Source organism: Scyliorhinus torazame, chromosome 31 (genome assembly GCF_047496885.1).
Source record: "Scyliorhinus torazame isolate Kashiwa2021f chromosome 31, sScyTor2.1, whole genome shotgun sequence".
NCBI classification, from domain to species: domain Eukaryota; kingdom Metazoa; phylum Chordata; class Chondrichthyes; order Carcharhiniformes; family Scyliorhinidae; genus Scyliorhinus; species Scyliorhinus torazame.
The window spans coordinates 4,504,112-4,526,609 of record NC_092737.1 but is presented as its reverse complement, the minus strand read 5'-3'; the positions used below and the strand labels follow the sequence as shown (position 1 = coordinate 4,526,609).

Below are 22,498 nucleotides of genomic sequence, written 5' to 3'. Positions count from 1 at the left end.
GAACCCCTCGATTAGATTCCAGTCTGTAACTCACTCCCGGGTATCTGTTATTCTATATATAAACCACCCCGAACCCCTCGATTAGATTCCAGTCTGTAACTCACTCCCGGGTATGTTATTCTGTATATAAACCACCCTAAACCCCTTGATTAGATTCCAGTCTGTAACTCACTCCCGAGTATCTGTTATTCTGTATATAAACCACCCTGAACCCCTCGATTAGATTCCAGTCTGTAACTCACTCCCGGGTATCTGTTGTTCTATATATAAACCACCCCGAACTCCTCGATTAGATTCCAGTCTGTAACTCACTCCCGGGTATCTGTTATTCTATATATAAACCACCCCGAACCCCTCGATTAGATTCCAGTCTGTAACTCACTCCCGTGTATCTGTTATTCTATATATAAACCACCCTGAACACCTCGATTAGATTCCAGTCTATAACTCACTCCCGGGTATCTGTTGTTCTATATATAAACCACCCCGAACTCCTCGATTAGATTCCAGTCTGCAACTCACTCCCGGGTATCTGTTATTCTATATATAAACCACCCCGAACCCCTCGATTAGATTCCAGTCTGTAACTCACTCCCGGGTATCTGTTATTCTATACAAAACCGCCCCGAACCCCTCGATTAGATTCCAGTCTGTAACTCACTCCCGGGTATCTGTTATTCTATATATAAACCACCCCGAACTCCTCGATTAGATTCCAGTCTGTAACTCACTCCCGGGTATCTGTTATTCTATATATAAACCACCCCGAACCCCTCGATTAGATTCCAGTCTGTAACTCACTCCCGGGTATCTGTTATTCTATACATAAACCACCTTAACCCCTTTATTAGATTCCAGTCTGTAACTCACTCCCGGGTATCTGTTATTCTATACATAAACCACCTTAACCCCTTTATTAGATTCCAGTCTGTAACTCACTCCCGGGTATCTGTCATTCTATATATAAACCACACCGAACCCCTCGATTAGATTCCAGTCTGTAACTCACTCCCGGGTATCTGTTATTCTATATATAAACCACCCTGAACCCCTCGATTAGATTCCAGTCTGTAACTCACTCCCGGGTATCTGTTATTCTATACATAAACCACCCTGAACCCCTCGATTAGATTCCAGTCTGTAACTCACTCCCGGGTATCTGTCATTCTATATATAAACCACACCGAACCCCTCGATTAGATTCCAATCTGTAACTCACTCCCGGGTACCTGTTATTCTATATATAAACCACCTTAACCCCTTTATTAGATTCCAGTCTGTAACTCATTCCCGGGTATCTGTTATTCTATATATAAACCATCCCGAACCCCTCGATTAGATTCCAGTCTGTAACTCACTCCCGGGTATCTGTTATTCGATATGTAAACCACACCGAACCCCTCGATTAGATTCCAGTCTGTAACTCACTCCCAGGTATCTGTTATTCTGTACATAAACCACCCCGAACCCCTCGATTAGATTCCAGTCTGTAACTCACTCCCGGGTATCTTATTCTATATATAAACCACCCCGAACCCCTCGATTAGATTCCAGTCTGTAACTCACTCCCAGGTATCTGTTATTCTATATATAAACCACCCCGAACCCCTCGATTAGATTCCAGTCTGTAACTCACTCCCGGGTATCTGTTATTCTATATATAAACCACACCGAACCCCTCGATTAGATTCCAGTCTGTAACTCACTCCCGGGTATCTGTTATTCTGTATATAAACCACCCTGAATCCCTCGATTAGATTCCAGTCTGTAACTCACTCCCGGGTATCTGTTATTCTATATATAAACCACACCGAACCTCTCGATTAGATTCCAGTCTGTAACTCACTCCCAGGTATCTGTTATTCGATATATAAACCCCCCGAAACCCTCGATTAGATTCCTGTCTGTAACCCACTCCCGGGTATCTGTTATTCTATATATAAACCACCCTGAACCCCTCGATTAGATTCCAGTCTGTAACTCACTCCCGGGTATCTGTTATTCTATATATAAACCACCCTGAACCCCTCGATTAGATTCCAGTCTGTAACTCTCGCCCGGGTATCCGTTATTCTATATATAAACCACCCCGAACCCCTCAATTAGATTCCAGTCTGTAACTCACTCCCGTGTATCTGTTATTCTATATATAAACCACCCCGAACCCCTCGATTAGATTCCAGTCTGTAACTCACTCCCAGGTATCTGTTATTCTATATATAAACCACCCCGAACCCCTCGATTAGATTCCAGTCTGCAACTCACTCCCGGGTATCCGTTATTCTATATATAAACCACCCCGAACCCCTCGATTAGATTCCAGTCTGTAACTCACTCCCGTGTATCTGTTATTCTATATATAAACCACCCCGAACCCCTCGATTAGATTCCAGTCTGTAACTCACTCCCAGGTATCTGTTATTCTATATATAAACCACCCTGAACCCCTCGATTAGATTCCAGTCTGTAACTCACTCCCAAGTATCTGTTATTCTATATATAAACCTCCCCGAACCCCTCGATTAGATTCCAGTCTGTAACTCACTCCCGGGTATCTGTTATTCTGTATATAAACCACCCCGACTCCCTCGATTAGATTCCAGTCTGTAACTCACTCCCGGGTATCTGTTATTCTATATATAAACCACCCCGAACCCCTCGATTAGATTCCAGTCTGTAACTCACTAACGGGTATCTGTTATTCTATATATAAACCACCACGAACCCCCCGATTAGATTCCAGTCTGTAACTCACTCCCGGGTATCTGTTAGACTATATATAAACCATCCCGAACCCCTTGATTAGATTCCAGTCTGTAACTCACTCCCGGGTATCTGTTATTCTATATATAAACCACGCCGAACCCCTCGATTAGATTCCAGTCTGTAACTCACGCCCGGGTATCTGTTATTCTATATATAAACCACGCCGAACCCCTCGATTAGATTCCAGTCTGTAACTCACTCCCGGGTATCTGTTATTCTATATATAAACCACGCCAAACCCCTCGATTAGATTCCAGTCTGTAACTCACGCCCGGGTATCTGTTATTCTATATATAAACCATCCCGAACCCCTCGATTAGATTCCAGTCTGTAACTCACTCCCGGGTATCTGTTATTCTATATATAAACCATCCCGAACCCCTCGATTAGATTCCAGTCTGTAACTCACTCCCGGGTATCTGTTATTCTATATATAAACCACCCTGAACCCCTCGATTAGATTCCAGTCTGTAACTCACTCCCGGGTGTCTGTTATTCTATATATAAACCACCCCGAACCCCTCGATTAGATTCCAGTCTGTAACTCACTCCCGGGTATCTGTTATTCTATATATAAACCACCCTGAACCCCTCGATTAGATTCCAGTCTGGAACTCACTCCCGGGTATCTGTTATTCTATATATAAACCACGCCGAACCCCTCGATTCCCCGCAGAGACACTGTCTGTGCAGAGTCTGCACGTTCTCCCCGTGTCTGTGTGGGTTTCCTCCGGGTGCTCCGGTTTCCTCCCACAGTCCAAAGATGTGCGGGTTAAGTAGTTTGGCCACGCTAAATTGCCCTTAGTGTCAAAACAAAAGGTTAAGTGGGGGTTACGGCGATAGGGTAGAGACGTGGGCTTGAGTAGGGTGCTCTTTGTAAGGGCCGGTGCAGACTCAATGGGCCGAATGGCCTCTGCACTGTAAATTCTATGATATCTTGCTCTCCTCTCTTTATCTCTCTCCCCTCTCAACCTCTCTCCTCTCTCTCGATCTCTCTCTCTCTCTACATATAACTCTCCTCTTTCTATCTCTCTCCCCCTCTAACTGTCTCTCTAACTCTCTCCCCTCTCTCTAGCTCTCCCCTCTCTCTATCTCTCTAACTCACTCTATCTCTCCCCTCTCTCTCTCTCTAACTCTCTCCTCTCTCTATCTCTCCCCACTCTCTATCTCTCCCCTCTCCCCTCTCTCTATCTCTCCCATCTCTCTCTCTCTCTAACTCGCTCCTCGCTCTAGCTCTCCCCTCTCTCTAGCTCACCCCTCTCTCTATCTCTCCCCTCTCTCTATCTATCTCTAACTCTCTCTAGCTCTCTGACTCTCTCCTCTCTCTAACTCTCTCCTCTCTCTATCTCTCTCCCCTCTCTCTATCTATCTCTAACTACCTCTAGCTCTCTAACTCTCTCCTCTCTCTATCTCTCCCCTCTCTCGATCTCTCACCTCTCTTTATCTCTCCAGCTCTCCCCTCTCTCTCTCTAACTCTCTCCTCTCTCTATCTCTCCAGCTCTCCCCTCTCTCTCTCCCCTCTCTCTATCTCTCTAACTCTCACCTCTCTCTATCTCTCCCCTCTCTCTCTCTCTCTCCTCTCTCTATCTCTCCCCTCTCTCTATCTCTCTAACTCTCTCCTCTCTCTATCTCTCCCCTCTCTCTATCTCTCTAACTCACTCCTCTCTCTATCTCTCCCTTCTCTCTAGCTCTCCCCTCTCTCTATCTCTCTCCTCTCTTTATCTCTCCAGCTCTCCCCTCTCTCTCTCTAACTCTCTCCTCTCTCTATCTCTCCAGCTCTCCCCTCTCTCTCTCTCTAACTCTTTCCTCTCTCTATCTCTCCCCTCTCTCTATCTCTCTAACTCTCTCCTCTCTCTATCTCTCCCCTCTCTCTATCTCTCTAACTCTCTCCTCTCTCTATCTCTCTAACTCACTCCTCTCTCTATCTCTCCCCTCTCTCCAGCTCTCCCCTCTCTCTCTATCTCTCCCCTCTCTCCAGCTCTCCCCTCTCTCTCTCTCTCTTTCCTCTCTCTATCTCTCCCCTCTCTTTATCTCTCTAACTCTCTCCTCTCTCTATCTCTCCCCTCTCTTTATCTCTCTAACTCTCTCCTCTCTCTACCTCTCCAGCTCTCCCCTCTCTCTCTCTCACAAACTCTTTCCTCTCTCTATCTCTTCCCTCTCTCTATCTCTCTAACTCTCACCTCTCTCTATCTCTCCCCTCTCTCTATCTCTCTCTCCCCTCTCTCTATCTCTCTCTCTCCTCTCTCTATCTCTCCCCCCTCTCTCTCTCTAACTCTTTCCTCTCTCTATCACTCCCCTCTCTCTATCTCTCTAAATCTCTCCTCTCTCTATCTCTACCCTCTCTCTATCTCTCTAACACTCTCCTCTCTCTCTCTCTCTCTCTCTCCTCTCTCTAGCTCTCCCCTCTCTCTATCTCTCTCCTCTCTCTATCTCTCTAACTCTCTCCTCTCTCTATCTCTCTCCTCTCTCTCTCTCTCCTCTCTCTCTCTCTCACTCCCTCCTCTCTCTATCTCTCTAACCCTCTATCTCTCCCCTCTCTCTATCTCTCTAACCCTCTATCTCTCTAACTCTCTCCTCTCTCTAGCTCTGCCCTCTCTCTATCTCTCTAGCTCTCCCCTCTCTCTATCTCTCCCCTCTCTCTATCTCTCTCCTCTCTCTCTCTCCTCTCTCTCTCTCTCCCCTCTCTCTAGCTCTCTAGCTCTCCCCTCTCTCTATCTCTCCCCTCTCTCTATATCTCTCACTCTCTCCTCTCTCTATCTCTCCCCTCTCTCTATCTCTCTAACCCTCTATCTCTCCCCTCTCTAGCTCTCCCCTCTCTCTATCTCTATAGTTCTCCCTCTCTCTAGCTCTCCCCTCTCTCTATATCTCTCACTCTCTCCTCTCTCTATCTCTCTCCTCTCTCTCTCTCTCCTCTCTCTCTCTCCCCTCTCTCTAGCTCTCTAACTCTCTCCTCGCTCTATCACTCTCTCTCTATCTCTCTCTCCTCTCTCTATCTCTCCCCTCTCTCTATCTCTCTAACTCTCTCTAGCTCTCCCCTCTCTCTATCTCTCTCCCCTCTCTCTATCTCTCCAACTCTCTCCTCTCTCTCTCTCTCCCCTCTCTCTAGCTCTCTAACTCTCTCCTCGCTCTATCACTCTCTCTCTATCTCTCTCTCCTCTCTCTATCTCTCCCCTCTCTCTATCTCTCTAGCTCTCCCCTCTCTCTATCTCTCTCCCCTCTCTCTCTCTCTCTAACTCTCTCCTCTCTCTATCTCTCCCCTCTCTCTATCTCTCTCCCCTCTCTCTAGCTCTCCCGTCTCTCTAGCTCTCCCCTCTCTTTATCTCTCTCTAACTCTCTCCTCTCTCTAGCTCTCCCCTCTCTTTATCTCTCTCTAACTCTCTCCTCTCTCTATCTCTCTAACTCTCTCCTCTCTCTATCTCTCCGCTCTCTCTATCTCTCTCCCCTCTCTCGAGCTCTCCCCTCTCTCTATCTCTCTCCCCTCTCTCTATCTCTCCAACTCTCTCCTCTCTCTATCTCTCCCCTCTCTCTAGCTCTCTAACTCTCTCCTCTCTCTATCTCTTCCCTCTCTCTATCTCTCTCCCCTCTCTCGAGCTCTCCCCTCTCTCTATCTCTCTCCCCTCTCTCTATCTCTCCAACTCTCTCCTCTCTCTATCTCTCCGCTCTCTCTATCTCTCTCCCCTCTCTCGAGCTCTCCCCTCTCTCAATCACTCCCCTCTCTCTATCTCTCTCTCCTCTCTCTATCTCTCTAACTCTCTCTATCTCTCTAACTCTCTCCTCTCTCTATCTCTCCCCTCTCTCTAGCTCTCCCCTCTCTCTATCTCTCGAGCTCTCCCCTCTCTCTATCTCTCCCCTCTCTCTATCTCTCTAACTCTCTCCTCTCTCTATCTCTCCCCTCTCTCTAGCTCTCCCCTCTCTCTATCTCTCTCTATCTCTCCCCTCTCTCTATCTCTCCCCTCTCTCTATCTCTCTCCCCTCTCTCGAGCTCTCCCCTCTCTCTTTCTCTCTAACTCTCTCCTCGCTCTATCTCTCCCCTCTTTCGAGCTCTTCCCTCTCTCTATCTCTCTAACTCTCTCTATCTTTCTAACTCTCTCTATCTCTCCCCTCTCTCTCTCTCTAACTCTTTCCTCTCTCTAGCTCTCCCCTCTCTCTCTCTCTAACTCTCTCCTCTCTCTATCTCTCCCCTCTCTCTAGCTCTCCCCTCTCTCTCTCTCTCTAACGCTCTCCTCTCTCTATCTCTCCCCTCTCTCTAGCTCTCCCCTCTCTCTCTCTCTCTAACGCTCTCCTCTCTCTATCTCTCCCCTCTCTCTATCTCTAGGAGAATGGGGATAATTCACTGGGATAATGCTGTGTTACTGAGGGAGGTTTAGACAGGGACAGGGAGCTCTCCCCTGGGTATGTGCCAGGCTGGAGTATTTGCCCTACCGGCCAATTACATGGCCAGTTTTGTCCAACTATTTACTTTGCATCAATTCCTCAAACTGTCAGCCACTAGGTGGCGCTCTACCCCACAGGACACCCCCAGAATGGAGGGGAGGGGGGCATGATGGATCCTGAGGGCAAATACCGCTCTGTCGCTCCCTGTCTCGCGAACTTGCTATCGTTTCTTGTTGTTTCTCACTGTCTCTGTCTCTCTTTCAGTCTTTGTTTCTCCCTCTCCCACACTCCCCATTTCTCTCTCTGTCTCTACATCTCCCTATCCATCACTCTCTCTCTTTGTTTGTCTCTCTCTCCTTTCTCCCTGTTTCTCGGTCTCTCAATCTATCCCTCTGTCTCCGACTTTGTCTTACTCACTCTGCCTCTCTCTTACCCTCTGCCCCTTCTGGCTTTCATTGTCTCTCTCTCTCTGCCTCCCTCTCTCTCTCTGTCTATCTCTCTCTCTCACTGTCTCTCTCTCTCACTGTCTCTCTCTGTCTGTCTCTCTCGCTCACTGTCTCTCTCTCACTGTCTCTCTCTCTCACTGTCTCTCTCGCTCACTGTCTCTCTCTCACTGTCTCTCTCGCTCACTGTCTCTCTCTCTCACTGTCTCTCTCTCTCACAGTCTCTCTCTCACACTGTCTCTCTCGCTCACTGTCTCTCTCTCACTGTCTCTCTCGCTCACTGTCTCTCTCTCTCACTGTCTCTCTCTCTCACTGTCTCTCTCTGTCTCTCTCTGTCCCTCTGCCTCCGACTCTCTCTCTGTCTCACTCTCTCACTGTCTCTCTCTCTCACTGTCTCTCTCTGTCTCTCTCTGTCCCTCTGCCTCCGACTCTCTCTCTGTCTCGCTCTCTCTGTCTCTCTCTGTCCCTCGGCCTCCGACTCTCTCTCTGTCTCTCTCTCTGTGCCTCTCTCTCTGTCTGTCTCTCTCTCTCTCTCTCTCTCTCGCCCTCTGCCTCTTTCTCTCTCTCTCTCTCTGTCTCTCTCTCTCTGTCCCTTTCTCTGTCTGTCTCCCTCTCTGTCTCTCTCTGTGTCTCTCTCTCTGTCTCTGTCTCTCTCTCTGTCTCTCTCTCTGTTCTCTCTCTCTCTCTCTCTGACCCTCTCTCTGTTTCTCTCTCTGTCTCTCTGTGTTCTCTCTCTCTCTGTCTCTCTCTGTCCCTCTCTCTGTTTCTCTCTCTGTCTCTCTCTCTGTCCCACTCTGTCTCTCTCTCTCTGTTTCTCTCTCTCTCTGTCTCTCTCTCTCTCTGTTTCTCTCTCTCTGTCTCTCTCTCTCTGTGTTCTCCCTCTCTCTGTTTCTCTCTCTGTCCCTCTCTCTGGCTCTCTCTCTGTCTCTCTCTCTGTCCCACTCTCTGTCTCTCTCTCTCTGTTTCTCTCTCTCTGTCTCTCTCTGTTTTCTCTCTCTCTCTCTGGTTCTCTCTCTCTGTCTCTCTCTGTTCTCTCTCTCTCTCTGTTTCTCGCTCTCTCTATCCATCTCTCTCTCTCTCGTTGTCTCTGACCTACCTTGTGTTTGTCAGATTTCTGCACCGTTGCTCCTCAGGAGCGTGTTGGCCTATTCCACCCTTTGTGTCATTTGTGATCCTGGATTCAGCTCCCAATCGTTTATATCTGGGATCGCCCTGTGCTGTTAGACTCAGGATCATTAGCTGGCAGGAGTGTTATAGGAGAGATGTTTTCAGAACCCCAAAATGTAACATGAAGTTGCTTTTGAAGCACACGGCTTGCTCCCTAAGTGTAGTATTACAATTATGGACACGTGGTTTTTAAAACAAAACAATGTTTATTCCATGAACTCAAATTAACCTTTTAAATAAACATTGGATCTCTTACCACCCCTTACTTCAAAGATAACCCCCGAAAATAATACAGCGCTAACCAATCCTGCAAACTGTTCCTTTACACATCCAAAAGACTTAACAAATCGTTCAAACAGAACCACATTAGATTTATATTCAATACGGAGACCTTTTTACAATTCCGATTTCACCAAATGATTAAGAGATAGTCCTTCATGGCAGAGATCACCAGCAATGCGGCTCACAGCCACACCCAAGCTTTCTTCAAACTGAAACTAAATCTCCCAAAAGCAGAAGTGAGCTCAGCTCCCCCCTGTGACATCTCTTCAGTAATATGATCAGCTTCATTTCTTAAAGGTACATTTCTTAAACATCCAATTCTTAAAGGCACTCTCACATGACACCTCCCCCCAAGAAAAAAAAATAAACCATCAACTTCAAGATGGTTTCATTTTTCACTTTTGCACCATCCACTAAGAAATGCACACAATAAATATACGTTTTTGTTTAAAAAAACACAAACAGAGATAATAATAAAGTCTATTTTTCCCGTTCTTCTTCCTCCAACCGAAAACCTTCTCGATTGCCAGTCTCTTTGAACAAGAAAGTCTCTGCACGATCCATCCATTCCTCTACTCCTCGGCATTTCTCTTTAGAATCAGATACTTTAGTTCAATCTGACCACAGAGCCCCTTGCAATTCTCCAACACAGGAGCATTGGTGATCACATCTTTCAGGCAGTCAAATGCCTGTTGAAAGTCCGCTGTCCATTGAATTTTTTTACGTTTCTTCAGCAATTCCATCAGTGGAGTAATCACACTACACATCTTTTGCACAAAGGTTCGATCAAATTCATGCATGCAAAGAGATTGCATTATTTCCCTTCGTCTTGAGGGTATCGGAAACGCCGCAAGGAAAGTGATTCGGGCTTCTCCAAATTCACTTTCGGCTCGGTTCATCACCAAACCCGCCTCCTGAAGTCAATCGAAGAGCTCCATACGATGTTTAAAATGTTCATTCCATGTCTGGAAGTTGAAAATAAAAGCAGATTGTTGATGTATACCGCACAATTGGATAATCCTGAAACGACTGCATTAGTTAACCGTTGAAATGTGGCTGGGGCGTGTCATGCCAAATGGCATAACTTTGAACTGGTATCTACCGCCTGGAGTCACAAAAGCTGCAATTTCCTTCGCCCTTTCAGATAAAGCTACTTGCCAGTAACCTTTCAGTAAATCCAATTTGGAAATAAAAGCGGATTGTCCCACTTTCTCGATGCAATCCTCCAAACGTGGGATAGGATAAGAGTCCATTCTTGCAACTGCATTCACCTTTCCACACACACAACCGTTGGGTACTGTCTGGTTTAGGTACCATCACTATGGGTGAGCTCCATTGGCTGCAACCCGTTCAATTATGCCATTTTTAATCATACTCTCAATCTCTCTGTTAACCTGTGCCAAGTTTAAAGGATTAAGTCTATATGGATGTTGTTTGATAGGAACAGCGTTTCCCACATCTACATCATGTATAGCCATTTTAGTACTTCCCAATTTATCTCTACAAACTTGTCCATGTGATATCAATAACTCTTTCAGATCAGTCCGTTTTTCCTCTGGAAGGTAACTTAACAATTCATCCCAATTTTTAAGAACACCCTCATTTTCCAATTTAATTTGAGGTATGTCAAATTCACAGTCATCTGGATTTGGTTCGTCACTTTGAGTTAGAATCATTAAAACCTCCCCCTTTTGCTCTCCTTCCCTTTCAAAGTACCTTTTAAGCAGATTCACATGACACACTCGGTGAGTCTTCCTTCTATCCGGTGTTTTTACCACATAATTCACCTCACTTAATTTCCTTTCAATCTGATACGGTCCACAAAACCTAGCTTTTAAAGGCTCACCTACCACTGGTAACAACAGTAAAACTTTATCCCCGCTGGCAAAGCTATGAACTTTGGATTTCTTGTCCGCTACCCGTTTCATCACATTTTGTGCAACTTTCAAATGTTGTGTAGCCAATTCACCTGCTCTATTTAATCATTCCCTAAAATTTGACACGTAATCCAATCGTGTAATTTCCGATTTCTCACCCACCAATTTTTCCTTAATCAATTTAAGTGGTCCCCTTACCTCATGACCAACAATTAGTTCAAAAGGACTAAATTTGGTAGACTCATTAGGTGCATCCCTAATTGCAAACAATACGAATGGGATTCCTTTATCCCAATCCTCTGGATAATCTTGACAATACGCCCTCAACATTGTCTTTAATGTCTGGTGCCACCTTTCTAATGCTCCCTGCTGTTCTGGATGGTACGCAGTTGATTTAAATTGTTTTATTCCTAAGCTATCCATAACTTCTTTGAATAACTTTGACGTAAAATTCGATCCTTGATCCGATTGAATTTCTGTGGGTAGTCCATATCTAGTAAAGAATTTAAGTAACTCCTCCACAATCCTTTTAGCTGTAATATTACGTACTGGAATGGCCTCTGGAAACCTAGTAGACACATCCATTATAGTCAAAAGATATTGATTCACACTTTTTGTTTTAGGAAGCGGTCCTACACAATCAATTAGGACCCTCGTAAAAGGTCCCTCAAATGCTGGAATGGGTATTAAGGGCGCTGTTTTTATCGCTGCTTGAGGTTTCCCTATCACTTGACATGTGTGACATGATTGACAAAATTTAACTACATCTTTATGTAGTCCAGGCCAATAAAAATGTTTCTGGATTTTAGCTTGAGTTTTCCTTATTCCCAAATGACCTCCCACTGGTACCTCATGTGCAACTCGCAACACCTCCTTTCTATACCCTACCGGCAATACTACTTGATGAACTTCTGCCCACTTTTCATTCGCCTGCATATGTAAAGTTCTCCATTTTCTCATCAAGACATCACTTTTACGGTAACAACACTCTGGTATACTCTCAGATTCCTCTTCCGTATATGCTTTCTGATATATCCGTTTTATTTTTACATCTTTCTGTTGTAACTCTGCCAATTTTCCTGAACTAAAAATATCCGCCTCATCCTCCTCCTGTTCTTGTTCTTTTTCAACCATCTGATCAAAAATCGTTTCTGATAATTGCACTTCAACTTCATCTTCACTCTTTGATTTCTCCTCTTGTCTTAACCTGTGATTTTGCGACCTTGTTACTACACAATCCGGAAAAATCCCAGGATATTCGTCCTTCAACACTTCAGTTGTCTGATTTTCCGCTGGCTTATCAACCACAGTAGGCATCACTTTCACCTGCGATCCAGCTATATCATTACCTAAGATAAACTGTATTCCTCGACAAGATAGTTGATCTATTACTCCTACTACCACTTCACCACTCTTCACTGGACTTTCCAACCTTACCTTACATAATGGAACACTACTCCTCTCACCCTGAATTCCACATACCACCACCTTTTCTGGCAACATTCTTCCCAAACTACATAATTCCTCATTTCTTACCATTAAAGATTCCCCCAAATGATAGTCCTTCATGGCAGAGATCACCAGCAATGCAGCTCACAGCCACACCCAAGCATTCTTCAAACTGAAACTAAAACTCCCAAAAGCAGACGTGACATCACTTCAGTAATATGATCAGCTTCATTTCTTAAAGGTACATTTCTTAAACATCCAATTCTTAAAGGCACTCTCACATGACAGGAGGGCGGAGCACACCCAACCTTCATGACTAGTGCTCAGTGTTAGTGGTTAAGGTTAGGGTTTAGGGGGTTAAAATTTATGATTAGGGTTAATATTTTCGCAGTTATGCTTAGGATATAGTAATTAGGTTCAGGGTCATCGGTTTGTGTTTCAGTTTAATGGTTAGTGTTTAGAGTGAATGGTTAATGGTGAGGGTTAATGGTTAGTGGTTAGAGTGAGTAGTTAATGGTGAGAGATAATGGTTAGTGGTTAGAGTGAGTAGTTAATGGTGAGGGTTAATGGTTAGTGGTTAGAGTGAGTGGTTAATAGTGAAGGTTAATGGTTAGTGGTTAGAGTGAGTGGTTAATGGTGAAGGTTAATGGTTAGAGTGAGTGGTTAATGGTGAGGGTTAATGTTAGTGGTTAGAGTGAGTGGTTAATGGTGAGGGTTAATTGTGTGGGTTAACATTAGTGGTTAGAGTGAGTGGTTAATGGTTAGTGGTTAGAGTGAGTATTAATGGTGAGGGTTAATAGTTAGTGGTTAGTGTGAGTAGTTAATGGTGAGGGTTAATGGTTAGTGGTTAGAGTGAGGAGTTCATGAGGAGGGTTAATGGTTAGTGGTTAGATTGAGTGGTTAATGGTGATGGTTAATGGTTAGTGATTAGAGTGAGTGGTTCATGGTGAGGGTTAATGGTTGGTGGTTAGATTGAGTGGTTAATGGTGAGGATTACTGGTTAGTGGTTAGAGTGAGTGGTTAATGGTGAGAGTTAATAGTTATGGTTAGAGTGAATGGTTAATGGTAAGGGTTAATGGTAGTGGTTAGAGTGAGTAGTTAATGGTGAGGGTTAATTGTTAGTGGTTGGAGTGAATGGTTAATGGTGAAGGTTAGAGTGAGTAATTAATGGTGTTTGTTAATAGTTAGTGGTTAGCGGGGTGTTTTAAAAAAATTAATTTAGTGTACCCAATTCATTTTTTCCAATTATGGCCCAATTTAGCGCGGCCAATCCACCTGCCCTGCACATTTTTGAGTTGCGGGTGCGAAACCCACGCAGACACGGGGAGAATGTGCAAACTCCACACGGACAGTGACCCAGAGCCGGGATCAAACCCGGGACCTCGGCGCCGTGAGGCAGCAGAGCTAACCCATTGCGCCACCGTGCTGCCCTAGAGTGGTTAATGGTGAGGGTTACTGGTTAGTGGTTAGAGTGAGTGGTTAATGGTGAGGGTTAATGGTTAGTGGTTAGAGTGAGTGGTTATTGGTGAGGGTTAATGGTTAGTGGTTAGAGTGAGTGGTTAATGGTGAGGGTTAATGGTTGGTGGTTAGATTGAGTGGTTAATGGTGAGGATTACTGGTTAGTGGTTAGAGTGAGTGGTTAATGGTGAGAGTTAATAGTTATGGTTAGAGTGAATGGTTAATGGTAAGGGTTAATGGTAGTGGTTAGAGTGAGTAGTTAATGGTGAGGGTTAATTGTTAGTGGTTGGAGTGAATGGTTAATGGTGAAGGTTAGAGTGAGTAATTAATGGTGTTTGTTAATAGTTAGTGGTTAGCGGGGTGTTTTAAAAAAATTAATTTAGTGTACCCAATTCATTTTTTCCAATTATGGCCCAATTTAGCGCGGCCAATCCACCTGCCCTGCACATTTTTGAGTTGCGGGTGCGAAACCCACGCAGACACGGGGAGAATGTGCAAACTCCACACGGACAGTGACCCAGAGCCGGGATCAAACCCGGGACCTCGGCGCCGTGAGGCTGCAGAGCTAACCCATTGCGCCACCGTGCTGCCCTAGAGTGGTTAATGGTGAGGGCTACTGGTTAGTGGTTAGAGTGAGTGGTTAATGGTGAGGGTTAATGGTTAGTGGTTAGAGTGAGTGGTTATTGGTGAGGGTTACTGGTTAGTGGTTAGAGTGAGTGGTTAATGGTGAGGGTTAATGGTTAGTGGTTAGAGTGAGTGGTTATTGGTGAGGGTTAATGGTTAGTGGTTAGAGTGAGTGGTTAATGGTGAGGGTTAATGGTTAGTGGTTAGAGTGAGTGGTTAATGGTGAGGGTTACTGGTTAGTGGTTAGAGTGAGTGGTTATTGGTGAGGGTTAATGGTTAGTGGTTAGAGTGAGTGGTTAATGGTGAGGGTTAATGGTTAGTGGTTGGAGTGAGTGGTTAATGGTGAGGGTTAATGGTTAGTGGTTAGAGTGAGTGGTTAATGGTGAGGGTTAATGGTTAGTGGTTAGAGTGAGTGGTTATTGGTGAGGGTTAATGTTTAGTGGTTAGAGTGAGTGGTTAATGGTGAGGGTTAATGGTTAGTGGTTGGAGTGAGTGGTTAATGGTGAGGGTTAATGGTTAGTGGTTAGAGTGAATGGTTAATGGTGAGGGTTAATGGTTAGTGGTTAGAGTGAGTGGTTAATGGTGAGGGTTAATGGTTAGTGGTTAGAGTGAGTGGTTAATGGTGAGGGTTAATGGTTAGTGGTTAGAGTGAGTGGTTAATGGTGAGAGTTAATGGTTAGTGGTTAGAGTGAGTGGTTAATGGTGAGGGTTAATGGTTAGTGGTTAGAGTGAGTGGTTAATGGTGAGGGTTAATGGTTAGTGGTTAGAGTGAGTGGCTAATGGTGAAGGTTAATGGTACGTGGTTAAAGTGAGTAGTTAATGGTGAGGGTTAATGGTTAGTGGTTAGAGTGAGTGGTTAATGGTGTTGGTTAATGGTTAGTGGTTAGAGTGAGTGGTGAATAGTGAGGTTTAATGGTTGGTGGTTAGAGTGAGTGGTTAATGGTGAGGGTTAATGGTTAGAGTGAGTGGTTAATGGTGAGGGTTAATGGTTAGTGGTTAGAGTGAGTGGTTAATGGTGAGGTTAATGGTTATTGGCGAAGGTTGAGATGACCGGTGAGGATGTTGGGGTTATGGTGGTTGAACAGAAGCTGGAAAGGGTTAACCCCTGGCTGGGCCCGGTGGAAGTTTCTGGAGCATCCACCTGGAACCATCACAATCGGTCACATTCACTCTGACTACTTCACAGGCAGATTCTAATCTTCAAAATGTAAGTTATGAAATAATCATAGGGTCGCACCAGCTAATGCGAATGTTCAGTTGATTTATTTATAATCTAGATGCCGGAATGTTCTGTCTTTGTGACGCACGTCAGCTGTGCTGCTCAGCAGCTTTCACACAAAGGTGAAGATTTCTGCCCCACGCTCGGCCCTCCGCCTTCGATGGGTGTGAAGACGCGCAGATATACCGTCAGCGACACCCGGGCCGCGCGCCTTCAGCTCACCCCCAGCTCAGGCTGGGGGCTTGGCCTCAGGACCGTCGGCGAGAGGAGGGGGGGGAGAAATGGGGAAAGTAACTCGCGTTATCAGTGACATCGCCACCAGTGCCAACAGTGTGTAGCTGTGTGCTGACCCATGGTTCAGCTGAGCAGATATCTCCTCCGATTATTACGTCGGAATGATTGAAGTTCGTCCCCGCTGCGAACGACCATTTTCCAGGGACCACCCCCATCCCTCTGCCCCCCCCCCCCCAACCTGGCAACAGTCTCAGGCTGATCCAACCCCTTCCCAGTCTCGGGGGTCACAATTGGCCCCGGGATGAGCTTTCGAATTCATGTGCACGCCATCACGAAGAGCCCCTCTTTCCGCCTCCAGAACATGGACCCAACCCTGCCCCCGTCAAAGCTCTGAAATACCCTCCCTAAAGCCCTCCCTCTCTTTCTCGCTCTCTATCTCTCTCTCTCCCTTCAAGATGCTCCTTTTTGACCGAGCGTTTGACCCCCTGACCAAGTATTATGGGATTGCCTTGTTGTTGGATTCCGCTCCAGAGAGCTCCCGTGAAGCATGTTGGAATGTTCTGTTACTGGAAAGGTGCTATGTAAATGCAAAACGGAGCGGCTGTGATGGGCTGGCTGGTCAGAGTTGACGGCGATGACTGTTTCCAAACCTTCGCTCTTTCTGTAGCTTCACTGAAATCCGATGGTGTGGAGGAAACGTGCCTTCGGAAGAATCCCCCCCAAAGACCCGTTTCCCACAAGCTCCCTGGAGCTGAATCGCGATTTCATCTGCTCCCTGCGATTTTAATTATCTGCGAGGCTGAAAATCCTAACTCCCGCTGGTCCCATTAACTCGCTTCCAACAAAACCATCGCTCAGGCTCGGAGATCCAAGAGTGTCTGTAAACACTCCGCATCACACAATATGGGAAACACAATCAGTACTGAGGGAGAGTCGCACTGTCAGAGGGTCAGTACTGAGGGAGTGCCGCACTGTCAGAGGGTCAGTACTGAGGGAGTGCCGCACTGTCAGAGGGTCAGTACTGAGGGAGTGTCGCACTGTCAGAGGGTCAGTACTGAGGGAGTGCCGCACTGTCAGAGGGTCAGTACTGAGGGAGTGCCGCACTGTCAGAGGGTCAGTACTGAGGGAGTGCCGCACTGTCAGAGGGTCAGTACTGAGGGAGTGCCGCACTGTCAGAGGGTCAGTACTGAGGGAGTGCCGCACTGTCAGAGGGTCAGTACTGAGGGAGTGCCGCACTGTCAGAGGGTCAGTACTGAGGGAGTGCCGCACTGTCAGAGGGTCAGTACTGAGGGAGTGTCGCACTGTCAGAGGGTCAGTACTGAGGGCGTGCCGCACTATCAGAGGGTCAGTCCTGAGGGAGTGCAGCACTGTCAGAGGGTCAGTCCTGAGGGAGTGTCGCACTGTCAGAGGGTCAGTACTGAGGGAGTGCTGCACTGTCAGAGGGTCAGTCCTGAGGGAGTGCCGCACTGTCAGAGGGTCAGTACTGAGGGAGTGCCGCACTGTCAGAGGGTCAGTACTGAGGGAGTGCCGCACTGTCAGAGGGTCAGTACTGAGGGAGTGTCGCACTGTCAGAGGGTCAGTACTGAGGGAGTGCCGCACTGTCAGAGGGTCAGTACTGAGGGAGTGCCGCACTGTCAGAGGGTCAGTACTGAGGGAGTGCCGCACTGTCAGAGGGTCAGTACTGAGGGAGTGCCGCACTGTCAGAGGGTCAGTACTGAGGGAGTGCCGCACTGTCAGAGGGTCAGTACTGAGGGAGTGCCGCACTGTCAGAGGGTCAGTACTGAGGGAGTGCCGCACTGTCAGAGGGTCAGTACTGAGGGAGTGTCGCACTGTCAGAGGGTCAGTACTGAGGGCGTGCCGCACTATCAGAGGGTCAGTCCTGAGGGAGTGCAGCACTGTCAGAGGGTCAGTCCTGAGGGAGTGTCGCACTGTCAGAGGGTCAGTACTGAGGGAGTGCTGCACTGTCAGAGGGTCAGTCCTGAGGGAGTGCCGCACTGTCAGAGGGTCAGTATTGAAAGAGTGCCGCACTGTCAGAGGGTCAGTACTGAGGGAGTGCCGCACTGTCAGAGGGTCAGTACTGAGGGAGTGTCGCACTGTCAGATGGTCAGTACTGAGGGCGTGCCGCACTATCAGAGGGTCAGTCCTGAGGGAGTGCAGCACTGTCAGAGGGTCAGTCCTGAGGGAGTGTCGCACTGTCAGAGGGTCAGTACTGAGGGAGTGCTGCACTGTCAGAGGGTCAGTCCTGAGGGAGTGCCGCACTGTCAGAGGGTCAGTATTGAAAGAGTGCCGCACTGTCAGAGGGTCAGTACTGAGGGAGTGCCGCACTGTCAGAGGGTCAGTACTGAGGGAGTGCCGCACTGTCAGAGGGTCAGTACTGAGGGAGTGCCGCACTGTCAGAGGGTCAGTACTGAGGGAGTGCCGCACTGTCAGAGGGTCAGCACTGAGGGAGTGCCGCACTGTAAGAGGGTCAGTACTGAGGGAGTGCCGCACTGTCAGAGGGTCAGTACTGAGGGAGTGCCGCACTGTCAAAGGGTCAGTACTGAGGGAGTGCTGCACTGTCAGAGGGTCAGTACTGAGGGAGTGCCGCACTGTCAGAGGGTCAGTACTGAGGGAGTGCCGCACTGTCAGAGGGTCAGTACTGAGGGAGTGCCGCACTGTCAGAGGGTCAGTACTGAGGAAGTGCCGCACTGTCAGAGGGTCAGTACTGAGGGAGTGCCGCACTGTCAGAGGGTCAGTGCTGAGGGAGTGCCGCACTGTCAGAGGGTCAGTACTGAGGGAGTGCCGCACTGTCAGAGGGTCAGTACTGAGGGAGTGCCGCACTGTCAGAGGGTCAGTACTGAGGGAGTGCCGCACTGTCAGTGCGTCAGTACTGAGGGAGTGCCGCACTGTCAGAGGGTCAGTACTGAGGGATTGCTGCACTGACAGAGGGTCAGTACTGAGGGAGTGCCGCACTGTCAGAGGGTCAGTACTGAGGGATTGCTGCACTGACAGAGGGTCAGTACTGAGGGAGTGCCGCACTGTCAGAGGGTCAGTACTGAGGGAGTGCCGCACTGTCAGAGGGTCAATACTGAGGGAGTGCCGCACTGTCAGAGGGTCAGTACTGAGGGAGTGCCGCACTGACAGAGGGTCAGTACTGAGGGATTGCTGCACTGACAGAGGGTCAGTACTGAGGGAGTGCCGCACTGTCAGAGGGTCAGTACTGAGGGAGTGCCGCACTGTCAGAGGGTCAATACTGAGGGAGTGCCGCACTGTCAGAGGGTCAGTACTGAGGGAGTGCCGCACTGTCAGAGTGTCAGTACTGAGGGAGTGCTGCACTGTCAGAGGGTCAATACTGAGGGAGTGCCGCACTGTCAGAGGGTCAGTACTGAGGGAGTGCCGCACTGTCAGAGGGTCAGTACTGAGGGAGTGCCGCACTGTCAGAGGGTCAATACTGAGGGAGTGCCGCACTGTCAGAGGGTCAGTACTGAGGGAGTGCCGCACTGACAGAGGGTCAGTACTGAGGGATTGCTGCACTATTCTCCGGGTGAGAGTTTAATCCAGGGTCTGTCTGGTTTGCTCGATACAATCCCATTGCATTATGTCGAAGGGGAGATTTCCTGCCAATCCGGGACAACATTCATCCCCCAATGAGTATCACAAGAATGAGACCATACTGTCAGTTCCGCCTCATCATTAGCGAGAGTGATAATCACTGTCTGACATTACAATTTCGAAAACACTCCATTGGCGGTGAAACAGTGCGGAGTGTCTATCATCTGATGAAGAGCTCTCGAGATGCAAACATTTCCTCCTGCATTTCTTTGATTTGGAGCGATTTGGAGCGAGTGTGTGCCCCTGTCAGTGAGTCAGTCCCTGAGCAGGAGCCCATTTGTATAATAGACAGGCTCTAATCTCCGTCTTTGCTGCGATCAGACCAGTTTCAGAGCAGCCTCCTCGAAAAACAATTAGGCTGCAAACTGAATCACGGAGGGAATTTAAATATTAAACTCAAATCTGTAACGGGGCCAGCTCTGTAATAACAGCAATGTGGTTTCTGTAAACTGCCACCTTAAGGCAATGTGAAGTTGGAACAGGGAATGTTGCGGAGGGCGGGTCTGGACCCGGTGATGAAACGGCCAAGAGAGAAAGCAATTATCAATGGCGCTTCAATCAACCCGTCTTGGCAGATTGTCCTGGCACCTGCTATTTTGGGATACCTCCATCGACGTCCCAGCAGCTGGCTAACCCTCTGCCTCCCACCTGGCGTGACCGGTGAGCTGGTCCGGGGTCCCGCAGCCCAGGGTGGGTGCCAGTGGACGTTGGGGGCAGGCGTAGACACACCAGAACGATAACTGGCGCAGCGGGTGTGCTCGTTGAGTGTGGTGAACTCAGCCCACCGCATCACACAAGCTTGCCACCCCCACATTGATTCTGTCTACACCTCCCGTTGCCTCAGGAAGGTAGACAGTGTTATCAGAGACCCCTCCCACGCAGGCATTGCCTTCCTCCAGACCCTTCCATCAGGCAGAAGGTACGGAAGTCGGAAGAACCGCACATCCAGACACAGGAACAGCTTCCCCACAGCTACCAGACTCCTCAACGACTCCCCCAGTTCTTACTCCCTGTAAGAACACTAGGCGGGATTCTCCCATTGCGCGGCTAAGTGTTGATGCCACACCGCTCCAACTGCTGTTCCCGGCGTCAACTGGGCGACGCGCGGTCCACACACGCGCAGTGGCTTCCATCAACGCGCCGGCCCCGACACAACATGGTGCAGGACTACAGGGGCCGGCACGGAAGAAAGGAGGCCCCCAGCCACAGAGAGGCCGGCCCGCCGAGACCGAGAGAGTGAATGGAGAGAGAGACAGAGAGAGGGAATAGACAGAGTGACAGAGAGAGGGAATGGACAGAGAGACAGAGAGAGGGAATGGAGAGAGAGACAGAGAGAGGGAATGGACAGAGAGAGACAGGGAGAGGGAATGGAGACAAAGACAGAGAGAGAGAATGGACAGAGAAACAGAGAGAGAGAATGGACAGAGAGACAGAGAGAGGGAATGGACAGAGAGACAGAGAGAGGGAATGGTGAGAGAGACAGAGAGAGGGAATAGACAGAGTGACAGAGAGAGGGAATGGACAGAGAGACAGAGAGAGGGAATGGAGAGAGAGACAGAGAGAGGGAATGGACAGAGAGACAGAGAGAGGGAATGGACAGAGAGAGGGAATGGACGGAGAGACAGAGAGAGGGAATGGAGAGAGAGACAGAGAGAGGGAATGGACAGAGAGGCAGAGAGAGGGAATGGGCAGAGAGAGGGAATGGACAGAGAGACAGAGAGAGGGAATGGAGAGAGAGAGACGGAGAGAGGGAATGGAGAGAGAGACAGAGAGAGGGAATGGTGAGAGAGACAGAGAGAGGGAATGGAGAGAGAGACAGAGAGAGGGAATGGAGAGAGAGACAGAGAGAGGGAATGGTGAGAGAGACAGAGAGAGGGAATGGAGAGAGAGGGAATTGAGAGAGAGACAGAGAGAGGGAATGGACAGAGAGACAGAGAGAGGGAATGGAGAGAGAGAGACGGAGAGAGGGAATGGAGAGAGAGACAGAGAGAGGGAAAGGAGAGAGAGACAGAGAGAGGGAATGGACAGAGAGACAGAGAGAGGGAATGGGCAGAGAGAGGGAATGGAGAGAGACAGAGAGAGAGAATGGAGAGAGAGACAGAGAGAGGGAATGGACAGAGAGAGGGAATGGGCAGAGAGAGGGAATGGACAGAGAGACAGAGATAGGGAATGGAGAGAGACAGAGAGAGGGAATGGAGAGAGAGACAGAGAGAGGGAATGGACAGAGAGACAGAGAGAGGGAATGGGCAGAGAGAGGGAATGGACAGAGAGACAGAGATAGGGAATGGAGAGAGACAGAGAGAGGGAATGGACAGAGAGACAGAGATAGGGAATGGAGAGAGAGACAGAGAGAGGGAATGGAGAGAGAGACAGAGAGAGGGAATGGACAGAGAGACAGAGATAGGGAATGATCATAGATCATAGATCATAGAATTTACAGTGCAGAAGGAGGCCATTCGGCCCATCGAGTCTGCACCGGCTCTTGGAAAGAGCACCCTACCCAAAGTCAACACCTCCACCCTATCCCCATAACCCAGTAACCCCACCCAACACTAAGGGCAATTTTGGACACTAAGGGCAATTTATCATGGCCAATCCACCTAACCTGCACATCTTTGGACTGTGGGAGGAAACCGGAGCACCCGGAGGAAACCCACGAATGGAGAGAGAGACAGAGAGGGAATGGACGGAGAGACAGAGAGAGGGAATGGACAGAGAGACAGAGAGAGGGAATGGACAGAGAGACAGAGAGAGGGAATGGACAGAGAGACAGAGAGAGGGAATGGAGAGAGAGACAGAGAGAGGGAATGGAGAGAGACAGAGAGAGGGAATGGACAGAGAGACAGAGAGAGGGAATGGACAGAGAGACAGAGAGAGGGAATGGACGGAGAGACAGAGAGAGGGAATGGACAGAGAGACAGAGAGAGGGAATGGAGAGAGAGACAGAGAGAGGGAATGGAGAGAGGCAGAGAGAGGGAATGGACAGAGAGACAGAGAGAGGGAATGGACAGAGA

General features: G+C 48.2%; 1 long non-coding RNA gene across 1 annotated transcript in view; it reads right to left on the bottom strand.

Annotated features, from left to right (window-relative positions):
• Positions 1–8,936: 8,936 nt before the first annotated feature.
• The window catches only part of LOC140404798 (uncharacterized), a 28,855-nt gene continuing 15,293 nt past the window's right edge, over positions 8,937–22,498 (bottom strand). Inside the window, exon 2 of the long non-coding RNA XR_011938585.1 lies at positions 8,937–9,997. This is a non-coding gene — a long non-coding RNA (uncharacterized lncRNA). The remainder of the gene's footprint in view (positions 9,998–22,498) is intronic.